The following is a 12,581-nucleotide window of genomic DNA, read 5'->3' as shown; positions in this document are numbered from 1 at the left end:
TGCTCTGAGTTGCTGCCCAGGAAACGGGCCACGCCCTCTCTCCTATCAAGGCCCTCACAGGGGTTTGAACGCGATCAGTGCAAAGAAATAGAGGAAAACAATAGAATGGGAAAGACTAGCGATCTCTTCAAGAAAATTAGAGATACCAAGGGAACATTTCATGCAAAAATGTGCTCAATAAAGGACAGAAATGGTATAGACCTAACAGAAGTAGAAGATATTAAGAAGAGGTGGCAAGAATACACAGAAGAACTGTACAAAAAAGATCTTCATGACCCAGATAATCATGATGGTGCGATCACTCACCTAGAGCCAGACATCCTGGAATGTGAAGGCAACTGGGCCTTAGGGAGCATCACTGTGAACAAAGCTAGTGGATGTGATGGAATTCCAGTTGAGCTATTTCAAATCCTGAAAGATGATGCTGTGAAACTGCTGCACTCAATATGCCAGCAAATTTGGAAAACTCAGCCATGGCCACAGGACTGGAAAAGGTCAGTTTTCATTCCAATCCCTAAGAAAGGCAATGCCAAGGAATGCTCAAACTACCGCACAATTGCACTCATCTCACACACTAGCAAAGTAATGCTCAAAATTCTCCAAGCCAGGCTTCAGCAATACATGAACCGAGAACTTCCAGATATTCAAGCTGGTTTTAGAAAAGGCAGAGGAATCAGAGATCAAATTGCCAATATCCCCTGGATCATCGAAAAAGCAAGAGAGTTCCAGAAAAACATCTATTTCTGCTTTATTGACTATGCCAAAGCCTTCTACTGTGTGGATCACAATAAACTGTGGAAAATTCTGAAAGAGACAGGAATACCAGACCACCTGACCTGCCTCTTGAGAAACCTGTATGCAGGTCAGGAAGCAACAGTTAGAACTGGACATGGAACAACATACTGGTTCCAAATCGGGAAAGGAGAACATCAAGGCTGTATATTGTCACCCTGCGTATTTAACTTATATGCAGAGTACATCATGAGAAACGCTGGGCTGGAAGAAGCTCAAGCTGGAATCAAGATTGCTGGGAGAAATATCAATAACCTCAGATATGCAGATGACACCACCCTTATGGCAGAAAGTGAAGAGGAACTAAAAAGCCTCTTAATGAAAGTGAAAGAGGAGAGTGAAAAAGTTGGCTTAAAGCTCAACATTCAGAAAATTAAGATCATGGCATCTGGTCCCATCACCTCATGGGAAATAGATGGGGAGACAGTGGAAACAGTGTCAGACTTTATTTTTTGGGGCTCCAAAATGCAGATGGTGACTGCAGCCATGAAATTAAAAGATGCTTGCTCCTTGGAAGGAAAGTGATGACCAACCTAGACAGCATATTAAAAAGCAGAGACATTACTTTGCCAACAAAGGTCCGTCTGGTCAAGGCTATGGTTTATCCAGTGGTCACGTATGGATGTGAGAGTTGGATTGTGAACAAAGCTGAGCACTGAAAAATTGATGCTTTTGAACTATGGTGTTGGAGAAGACTCTGGAGAGTCCCTTGGACTGCAAGGAGATCCAACCAGTCCATCCTCAAGGAGATAAGTCCTGGGTGTTCATTGGAAGGACTGAAGCTGAAGCTGAAACTCCAATACTTTGGCCACCTCATGTGAAGAGTTGACTCATTGGGAAAGACCCTGATGTTGGGAGGGATTGGGGGCAGGAGGAGAAGGGGACAACAGAGGATGAGATGGTTGGATGGCATCACCGACTCGATGGGCATGAGTTTGAGTAAACTCTGGGAGTTGGTGATGGACAGGGAGGCCTGACATGCTGTGATTCATGGGGTCGCAAAGAGTCGGACACGACTGAGCAACTGAATTGAACTGAACTGAATTTCTCGACTGTAATCAGATGAAAGCAGCATTCCATGGTGGTTAAGAATGCAGACTTCTGTTACCCCCAGATTCCTAATGTTACCCCTTCCTCCTTTCCCCTTTGGTAACTGCATGTTTGCTTAGATGCACACTACTTTACATAAAAGAGGTAAGCAACAGGGGCCTATTGTATAGCATAGGGAACTTCTTTCAATATCTGAATAACCTGTGATGGAAACGAATCTGGACAAGAATGCATGTGTGTGTCTGTGTCACTGAATCACATTGCTGCACACCGGAGTCATTGTAAGTCAACTGTACTTAAAAAAAAAAAAAATAAGAATGGAGGTTTGAGAGTCAGCCTCCCAGATTTGGATTCTAGCTTGTCTGTGTGTGTGTGTGTGATCTTAGAAAGCACCTTTCCTCAAGTTTCTTCATTTCTGTTTGTCCCTTCAGGAAAATGGGGACAATAAGCAAGTGAGCGTGAGGGACAAGTTGGGAGGTTGGGGTTGACACGCACACACTGCCTTGTATAAATCAGATAACTAATAAGGCCCTACTGTGTAGCATGAGAACTCTCCTCAATGCTCTGTGATGGCCCAAATGGGAAAAGAATCTAAAACAAAGAGTGGATATAGGTGTGCGAATAACTGATTCACTTTGCTGCAGAGCAGAAATGAACATAACTTGTAAACCAACTATACTCCAACAAAAATCTGAAAAATTGACTTCTTCCTACCTCTTTGCCTACCCCACCCCCAGTCCCAGGCAACCATTCACCTGCTTTCTGACACTCTACATTCGTTTTGCCTCTCCTAGAATTTCATGTAAATGGAATCACACAGTACTGTTCTGGGTCTGACTACATTTATTTCTCATGTTGGTTTTAAGGTTCATCCATGTTGTTTAAGATGTATGCAGTTTGGTCCTTTTTATTGAAGGTTAGTATTCCATTACTGATAAGCCATAATTTATCTTTTCACTGGTTGAGGGACATTTGAGGTTGTTTCTGATTTTTAGCTTTTACAAGTAAAGATGCTGTAAGCATTTATGTTTAAAAAAAGCAAGTATCATGAGAAAGATCAAAGTATCACAGAACCACAAATGATGTGGTGGTGTCCAATCGGATTCTGAGGGTTAAGGAGCTGTGCAGTGCTCACCAGATGTGCATCTTACCAGCAAGTAACTGTGATTATTTAAGAATAAAATAAAAATATTACTTGTACTTTCAAAGTATACATATAATTTTTTCCAAATGGCTACTAAGCTAAATTAGGACATAAATACTAAATGGTTAAGATTTAATTACTTGGTGAAGTGAATCAGCAGGTGGTGTTTGTTTGATATTTGTTGGTTTTTCAAGGTTTTGGGGGGGAGTTGGGGGTTTGGTTTGTTTCTCATTTGCCAAGGTACTTGTAATAAAATTGCTGATACCCCTAAGGGCATCATAAAATGAGAAAATTTGGATATCCCTTTTTATGGCATGCCTAGCTGAAAAGACCCTGATGCTAGGAAAGACAGGGCAGGAGAAGAAGGGGGTGACAGAGGATGAGATGGTTGGATGGCATCATCAAGTCAATGGACATGAGTTTGAGCAAACTCCAGAAAGCGACGAAGGACAGGGAAGCCTGGAGTGCTGCAGTCCACGGGGTCACAGAGACACGGTTTAGCGACTGAACAACAATCTGATACCAGCCTCAGAACTGAGAATCAGTGCTCTTGACAATCTGGATTTTGACAAGCCTGAATCTGCTTCACCTCCAGGTAAATTCATCTATTTGTTCAGCTGATATTGAAAACTCACTATAAAGTGTAAAGTACCCAGAGGTACACACTGATGAATGATTCAAGACTTCCTTCCAAGTAGCCTTTATATCTTCCTGCACAAACATATTTCTTACAAATGAACTCTTAACTTAAAAGATCTTCCTTCTGTGCAACACGTAAAAATGCTGTATCCCTGAAGAGAGCGTGAGAACTACTATTAATTCTACCACATTACCATTTTCTCCTTCCCCAAATTATACAGATTTATCAATAATTCAAGAAAGCGTCCTGTGGGATGTACTAGACAATCGGAAGCTGTCAGAGCAACAGCGTTAGACGGCAGCTGGCTGACTTTTGGGCTAAGAAGGCAGGCTCGCCCTTCACTAGCATGATCACTCTCCTTCACCTTTAATAGAGACCCCTTGGACACAATGGGAAACCAGGAAGGAGAATTTTAACTTCAGAAACAGTCTTATCCCACAGGATAAACACTCTTGGGAAAGTTCTACTGGCTTATTTTTCCTTTTACTTTTTTTTTAAACTGAATCGCATGCTAGCATTTTAAACAGGGAGACTCCAAGGACCAGAGCGAAGTGATGAAAATTTAATACCAGAAAATTCTAAAGTGATGATCTAAAGAATTATTATGAATTTACATCATCGCCAGAAATGTGACACCACTGCCAAAGCATGCCAAGGAGACACTGAAACAATTCAGACCCTCAGAGGGTTCAGAGTTCCTTGCTGGACGTTCCCTATGATTCCCGAGTTTATTATAATTTCTTTTTTTTAAAACTGGAGGATAATTGCTTTACAAAGTTGTGTTGGTTTCTGCCGCAAGTATACATACATCCCCCCCGACTTGGTCCTCCCTCCCCGACCCAGTTCACCCCTCTCGGCTGTCACAGAGCACCAGGCTAAGCTCCCTGCATCAGCTAAACTGAGGCGGATGAACCTAGGGTCTGTCATACAGAGTGAAGTCAGAAAGAGAAAAATAAATATCGGATCTTAATGCATGTATGTGGAATCTAGAAAACTGGCACAGGGGAACCTATTTGCAGGACAGGAATAGAGAAGCAGACGTAGGGAAGAGACTTGTGGACACAACGTGGGGAGGCGAGGGTGGGAGGCACTGAGAAAGCAGCATTGAAACTATGATTTCTTTTAGTGAAACAGATCTGAACTTAGAGGAAAATGCAGGAAAAACCCACAATTTAGACATTCTCTCCTTCCTCCCTAAGTAGGCTTTGAATTATTGGATTGTTGAGAAGATGGCAAAAGGAGGAGAGGAAAAAGAAAGAGAAGCAGTAGGCAGCGGGGAGGGAGAGAAGTGTGTCACTGGGTTTAGAAATGGGGCCTTGAAGGAGGCGATTAATTTAGAGGAAAACTGTGACGTAGAGAACAAGCTTATACTTACCAAAGGGAAAGGAGGGGAGGGATAAATTAGGAGTTTGGAATTAACTTATGGACCCTGCTGCTGCCGCTGCTGCTCCTGAGTCACTTCAGTCGTGTCCGACTCTGTGAGACCCCATAGACGGCAGCCCACCAGGCTCCTCTGTCCACGGGATTCTCCAGGCAAGAACACTGGAGTGGGCTGCCATTTCCTTCTCCAATATGGACACTACTATATATAAAATAAATAATCAACAAGGACCTCTTATATACCACAGGGAACTAAGTATTTTGTGATAACCTATAAGGAAAAAGAAACTGTGTATATATATATATATACATATATATAATTATTATATAATATATATATAATCACACACACACATATATACATGTATATACGTTATGTATATATACGTGGCACTAGTCGTAAAGAACTGTCCTGCCAATGCAGGAGATGCCAGAGATGCAGGTTCAATCCCTGGGTCAGGAAGATCCCCTGGAGGAGGAAATGGCAACCCACTCCAGTATTCTTGCCTGGAGAATCCCACGGACAGGGGAGCCTGGTGGGCTACAGTCCGCGGGGTCGCAAAGAGTCGGACACTGCTGAAGCAGCTTAGCGGAGCGCAGCGCACATACATGTATCTACGTCTGACTCACTTTGCCGTACACCTGAAACTAACACAACATCATAAATCAACTATACTTCAATCGAAAAAGAAAAGGCTATGAGGGTGGGCCTTAATCCAATCTGACTTCAGTTCAGTTCAGTCTCTCAGTCATGTCCAACTTTGTGACCCCATGGGCTGCAGCATGCCAGGCTCCTCTGTCTTCCTCTGTCTGCCGGAGTTTGCTCAGATTCACGTCCATTGAGTCGGTGATGCCATCCAACCATCTCATCCTCTGTCATCCCCTTCTCCTCCTGCCTTCAATGTTGCCCAGCATTAGGGTCTTTTCCAATAAGTCAGTTCTTCACATCAGGTGGCCAAAACATTGATGGCCAATCTGACCTATGTTCCTATACAAAGAAGAAAATACCCACAAGAGGAGACACCTAGAGCGTCTGTACACAGAGAGAAAAGACAATGAAAAGATGGCCATCCACAAGCCAAGGAGATGCCTCCACGGAAACTGGCCCCAGCACCCTGCTGGCGTCTTGACCTTGGACTTCCCATCCCCGGAGCTCTGAGAAAATAAACTGCTGTTGTTTAATCCATCCAGTCTGTGGTATTTTATATGGCAGCCCTTGCCAATGAATTTGACATCTTAGAATGTAATGGTGGGTGGGATACATCTGAAGTCTTATAATACCATTGAACCATTTTTCAGTCCGTTATAGAAGCCTTAACCAAACAGAGGAAAGTCAGTTTCCTTCTTAAGGAACCAAAATGAAGCTTGGTTTTTAAAGAGTTATTATAAAAGTTGTCAGTGTTGTTCACTGGTGAGAATGTGAAATAGAATTTTGGAAGAGAAATGATAATTTTTCTGTTTGCTTTTGTTTTAAATCTCTATGAAAAAACAGTGCTCTGAAAATTCCAGTATGTGATTTTTCTCAAATCATTTAACAAGTACAGTGTTTTTTGAGATATGCCCACTTTGCTGTGAAGGTTAGTCATTAAATTTGAGTTTGGCCTTTTATCTACGTTGACTTAAATTTTATAGTAATCTCTGATAGCTCTTTTCAATTTCCTGACTTTCTCTGGACTTATATTTGCACAACATGTCCTAGTTTATATAAATCTTACTGGTTTTTGTGGTATTCTCCCAAGAAATGATAACCTTAGAAAAGAAAAAGCATTTTTTAGAGCCCTTTGTCTGTGGAGTCCTTATATCTATCTCAATAATAAAAAGAATTCAAATAAAATTTGTATTTTGTAATTGACGGAAGCATAAATGAAGTCCTTAAAAATGTTAAGGTGACATGAAGGTATTATGAAGTATTAAGTGTTCCAAAAGAAGAAAATAAATGCTTTCTCATGTCTCTAACCAAATATTTGGTTCATAATGTAAGCTTTGTAAAATCTTGAATCAAATATTGTAATTCTATGAATTTTATGTCAATGTTTTTCTACTGAGAATTCACCAGAAGCCACCGTGTTTAGTAATACCTCTCTCTGTTCACGTACATTTTATATTTGACGAGTGGCCTGAAACCTAGGCTGTCCTCCTGAGTCATTCATCATGGAGGAGTGTAAACAAGAAGGAAGAGTTAACTCAGTGAGGTTTTCCTGTAAATATTTTCGAGGATTACAGTAGGTCCAAGTGGTTAAGACTGCTAATACCAATTTTTCCTCTTATTAAAATCAGCTTTGCTCTTTTTCTTTTTTAACTAAACTAGATTTCTTTCTCCAAAACCTCTCCCCCAGCCATTCGTCATCATGACAGCATGATCAGAAATAGGAGAACTGATCACACGCACTCCCCCGAGGCAGGTGGTAACACAGCTCATTAACTGGGCAAGTGGGACAGATTGGGGAGCCATGCGGCGTCCTTGTCCCCCAAGTCAGTCAGCTGACGCTCACTGAGCGCCAGATGATAACCAGGTAAGAGACACGCTTTGCCAAGAGCAACGTGAAGCCACACCATGTAGCAAGGATGGCATTCTTACACATTCTTATCAAAATGTCATCCTACCTAACGATAATAGATGGAGCTCCCGAGTTAACGCAAACAACTGAGATTCACTGCTGCTACTGTGTAAAGCATGAACTTGAAGCCCAACAATTACCCTTCTAGGATCAACATTGAGTTTTAGTTATGCACAAGGGTATATTCCATCTTCAAAGCATACTTTTCAGATCCCGCACTCCCATTTACAGACACATCTTATAAATTCCATGTATATGTTTGAGTTGCCAGGAAATAAAAAACTGTCTTTAGGATTTGGTCAGTATGCCCTATTGCAAAAAAAAAAAACTTAGAAATGCAATTCTTAGCCACCGTTTTGCCTTGTCAAATTCAGCAGTATTACTCTACCTGTAATTTACAAAATTCCCTTTAGAGTGCCCCATGTGCTACTATTACCTTTTAAGAATTTGTAAGAGTCATCTGACATTATTTCAAAGGCAAATCCCCCTTCCCTCTCATGAACCACTATTACATATTTGGGACTCACACAAGGCAAATCAAAGAGTAGGAATGTAAAAATAAGTGTAATGTTAAAATTTGATGACACCAAGAGAATTGGTTTATATTCATAAGAGGTGGGTATATTCATTCTTTGCTTGAAATGTGTCATGTTAAAAATTAAAAATTTAGGAAGATATTTTGACCAAAAGAATATAGAAGTTACTTCACTATTTTTAGTGTCCATGTTTTTACTCCTGTTTTAGTCGGTTTGGGCTGCTCTAACAAAGTACCATGGGCTCATGTGATTGCTCAGTCGTTCATTTGTGTCTGACTCTTTGGACTTTTTGTGACCCCCTGGACTGTAGCCCATCAGACTCCTTGTCCATGGGATCTTCCAGGAAAGAATACTGGAGTGGGTTGCCATTTCCTGCTCCAGGGGATCTTCCTGACCCAGGGATAGAACCTGCGTCTCTGGTGTCTCCTGCATTGGCAGGTGGGTTCTTTACTGCGGAGCCAGCTGGGAAGCCACTGTGGGCTGCGTGGCTTATCAACCACAGAAACTTAACGCTTGAAGCTCTAGGGGTTGGAATACTGAGATCTGCATCGTCAGGTTCTGGTGAGAACCCTCTTCCAGGCGGTAGACAGACAACTTTGTGTTACATCCTCACACTGATTAGAAAGAGAGACTCCGGGTTCTCCATGCCCTTAGAGGGCAGCAGTCCCATCACAGCTCCTCCCCCAGGACCTCATCCAAACCTAGTTACCTTCCAAAGACCCCGCCTCCAAACACCATCACACTGGGGATCTGGCTTCAACATATGAGCGCTGGAGGAACACACAAACATTCAGCCCATGTTAACTTCTCATTGTCTATCTCCCACTAATAACAGAAATATAATGGATTTTTCATTATTCAAGTTTTTAATGCACCATTGTATTTTCCTTTTAACTGGTTGTACTAAAAACATAAGTTTTTGTCAAAGTCTTACATGTACATGACTATTTAAAAATCAAAGAGTTCAGAAAGGTTTAAAAGCCACAGAGCTCTGCCCTACTTTTTCTCCTCCCAGTCCTGTCCTGCAGACATGACCACTTTGAAGTGTTTCTACTTTATCTCTTGGGCTTTAAAGATGGCTCAGTGGGTGAAGAATCTGCCTGCATTTCAGGAGCTGCAGGAGGCATGGGTTCGATCCCTGGGTTGGAAAGATCCCCGGAAGGAGGTCATGACAACCCACTCCAGTCTTCTTGCCTGGGAAATCCCATGGACAGAGGATCCTGGTGGGCTACAGTCCAAAGGGTCGAAGAGTATCGCTCAAGACTGAGCACGCACGCATTCACTCATTATCTCTTCTCGTAGTTATGGCCATAATTCTAAATAATATAGGCTGATATTTCTTGATCAATCCATTTTAGGGTCTATCTGTCAGCTTTCTGCTCTGATGAACAAGAATTTAGGTAAATTAGCATCCTCCAAACATTCCCTACAAGTTAAGAGCGATTTTTCATTCATCCATCTATTTATTTACTCAGAATGGCTTATTATTTCCCTATTCCAGGAAGCTTTTTTAGGGGCCTGGTAACATCAGCTAATAAAAGAGGGACAATAACTGCCTTTCGTGAGACAGAAAGTAAACAGCATCATTAAGTAAATTATATCTAGTGTGTTAGAAGGTGATCAGAGCTACAGAGAAAAGGTAACTGGGTAAAACAGGGTGAGAATAGGAGGTCTGAGGGGAGGGTGGTCTTGAAGGTAAGAGAGACCCGGGGGGCTGCAGACACCTGAGGGATGAGCACTCAGGGCCAACGCTGCCGCTCACGTTGGCTGAAGGACAAGGAGGATGATGTCACGGCCGGGTGGGGAGAGCAGCAGATATGAAGGGCCTTAGACTTTCTCTCTGGGTCACCTGCGAAGTCTCTGCATGGCTTTGAGCAGAGATATAACAGCATCTTTCTTCCACCTTGAAAGGAATTCTCTGGCTGTGGGTCTGAATATTCTCTAAAGGGACAAAGAATGAAGCAGGGGTACCAGCTGGGAAGCTATTTTAGTCATTTAGGGCAGAGGCTGGCTAGTGGTGGAGGATGTGAGCAGGGAAGGCATTTAGGACGAGTCCTTTTCTGCACAGAATTTGAAAGGACGGCCAACAGAATTTCCTAACGATCTGGATTCAGGTTGTGAGAACGAGAGACGAATAAATAACGCAATGATTTTAGTCTCTAAGTTATTCTCCCAACTTGAAAGAACAGACTTTTGTTCTCATGTTTCATCAGTGTGGTAGACATCGGTCATCACCTCGGGTGACCTTTGAAATATCATATTTGGGGGGAGAGCAACATGGTGATTCCCTCCTCTTGACGCTAAGCGATGGTCCCTGGTGGCTGTGACAGCACGTGACCTGGCTTCAGCCAATCAGACGCTTCTGTTCAGAGTCTCGGTTACCGGTGAACAAAGTAAGGGAGAAGAAACAGGCTCTTTCTTGCTCACATGTGTGCAGTGTGTGGAAGGCAGAGGATGCCGGCTGACGGCAGGGGTGGTGGTGGCTTCCCGGGGCTGCGTGATCGAGTTCCTGGCACTGACCGGTAGTCGACTGGGAGGCAGAGGCAGGTCCTTCCAGTGTTGAGTGGAGCCGCCGAGGGTTTTATCGTCCATCAGACCTGCTCTGCGACATGCTTTTTGGATATGACTTTTAGAAACAGCTCTGAGCCTGTTTTATCCCCCCCAGCTTTTCCAGAGCTAAATTCTTATTTTTAGCTTTCCACTATGATTTTAGTGATCTCCTTTCTTCTTAGTAAAGTCAGAGTCACCTTCCTTGGCTTGCATCTGACACCCTTGATGAATGCTGGCAACTAGAGATGTCCTTTTTTCACTCCAGATTTTCTAAGATGAGGATACTGGTACCCATGTCTTTCCTACCAACTGAACTCTCCACCTTCCCACTGCAGTCATCTGAACTTGAACTTGTAGAGAGTGAAGGTGGATAATATTTATGATTTGGCACTTTAGCCATAACTAAATCTTTTGTCTGTAAGGTAATTCTAGGAGTTATGTCAATGAAAGTTGAACTTTATGGTTTCACCACATAAATCTTATTTATTTCAAATCCAATTAGTGCAGCATAAATACCCTCTGTCCTAAAGGAGATCAGCCCTGGGTGTTCATTGGAAGGACTGATGTTGAAGCTGAAACTCCAATACTTTGGCCACCTGATGCAAAGAGCTGACTCATTGGAAAAAACCCTGATGCTGGGAAAAGATTGAGGGCAGGAGGAGAAGGGGATGACAGAGGATGAGATGGTTGGATGGCATCACCGACTCAATGGACATGAGTTTGGGTAAACTCTGGGAGTTGGTGATGGACAGGGAGGCCTGGCATGCTGCGGTTCGTGGGGTCGCAGAGTCGGACACGACTGAGCGACTGAACTGAACTACCCTCTGTATCTTTTTGATTTATCCTTGAGTGTCTTGTTGTCACTGTTTGCTTCTTATATTGTTAGGATTTATTTCTTTCTTCAGATCACCCAATACATTAAATCTATGAGTATGATCAAATCTCTGGATGCTGTATTTTCTCCTTTGTTGTTCAGTTGCTAAGTCGTGTCTGACTCTTTGCGACCCCATGAACTATAGCACGCCAGGCTTCCCTGTCCTGTACTGTCTGCTGAGTTTGCTCAGATTCATGTCCACCGAGTCAGTGATGCTATCTAACCATCTCATCCTCTGCTGACACTTCTTCTGCCTTCTCTTTCCCAGCATCAGGGTCTTCTCCAATGAGTCGGCTCTTCCCATCAGGTGACCAAAGGATTGGAGCTTCAGCTTCAGCACCAGTCCTTTCAATGAATATTCAGGATTGATTTTCTTTAGGATTGACCGGTTTGATTTCCTTGCAGACCAAAGGACTCTCAAGAGTCTTCTCCAGCACCACAATTCGAAAGCATCAGATCCTTGGCACTCAGTCTTCTTTATGGTCCAGTTCTCATCTCCAAGCTTTGGTTCCAATCAGGATTAATTGTCACCTGAGCCTGCTGTAAAGCTGTTTCCCAGACTTTTTTTCACCAGTTTCCTTTGTTACATGCACTAATTCTTTCATTTTCTGTCCTTGCCTCAATTTTTTGTGTAATTCCCTTATTTTTACGAGTATATACTCAAATAATTCCCTAAGAAAGGCCATGTGGGAGATAATTTTCTAAATCCCTACATGTCTGAATAGATATTTTTATTTTGCCCTTCTAATTGGTTGACTTTTTTTCTGGATGTAAGAGTAGGGATTATAAGTAATCTTTTTTTGAGATTTTGAAAGCATGATTCAATTACCTTCTAAGCATCTACAATCTGAGGCCCTAGAATTCTCACTCTCTTGAGTGTGACTTTCTGAGTGTGTGTGTGTGTGTGCACCTGTGTGTTTCTGTGGGATTCTCCTGAGACCATACAATGACAAGTCAATGAAGGAGCATCTTTTTCTTGAATGTTTAAGGCAAACCTTCTCCAATATAGCGACTTATAATAAAATGTTTGGTCTAGAAACCATGACTTAGTTTACAG

The sequence above is a fragment of the Cervus canadensis genome, chromosome 13 (assembly GCF_019320065.1).
Source record: "Cervus canadensis isolate Bull #8, Minnesota chromosome 13, ASM1932006v1, whole genome shotgun sequence".
NCBI lineage: Eukaryota > Metazoa > Chordata > Mammalia > Artiodactyla > Cervidae > Cervus > Cervus canadensis.
The sequence above is the reverse complement of the archived record's forward strand: the minus strand, read 5'-3'. Positions refer to the sequence as shown.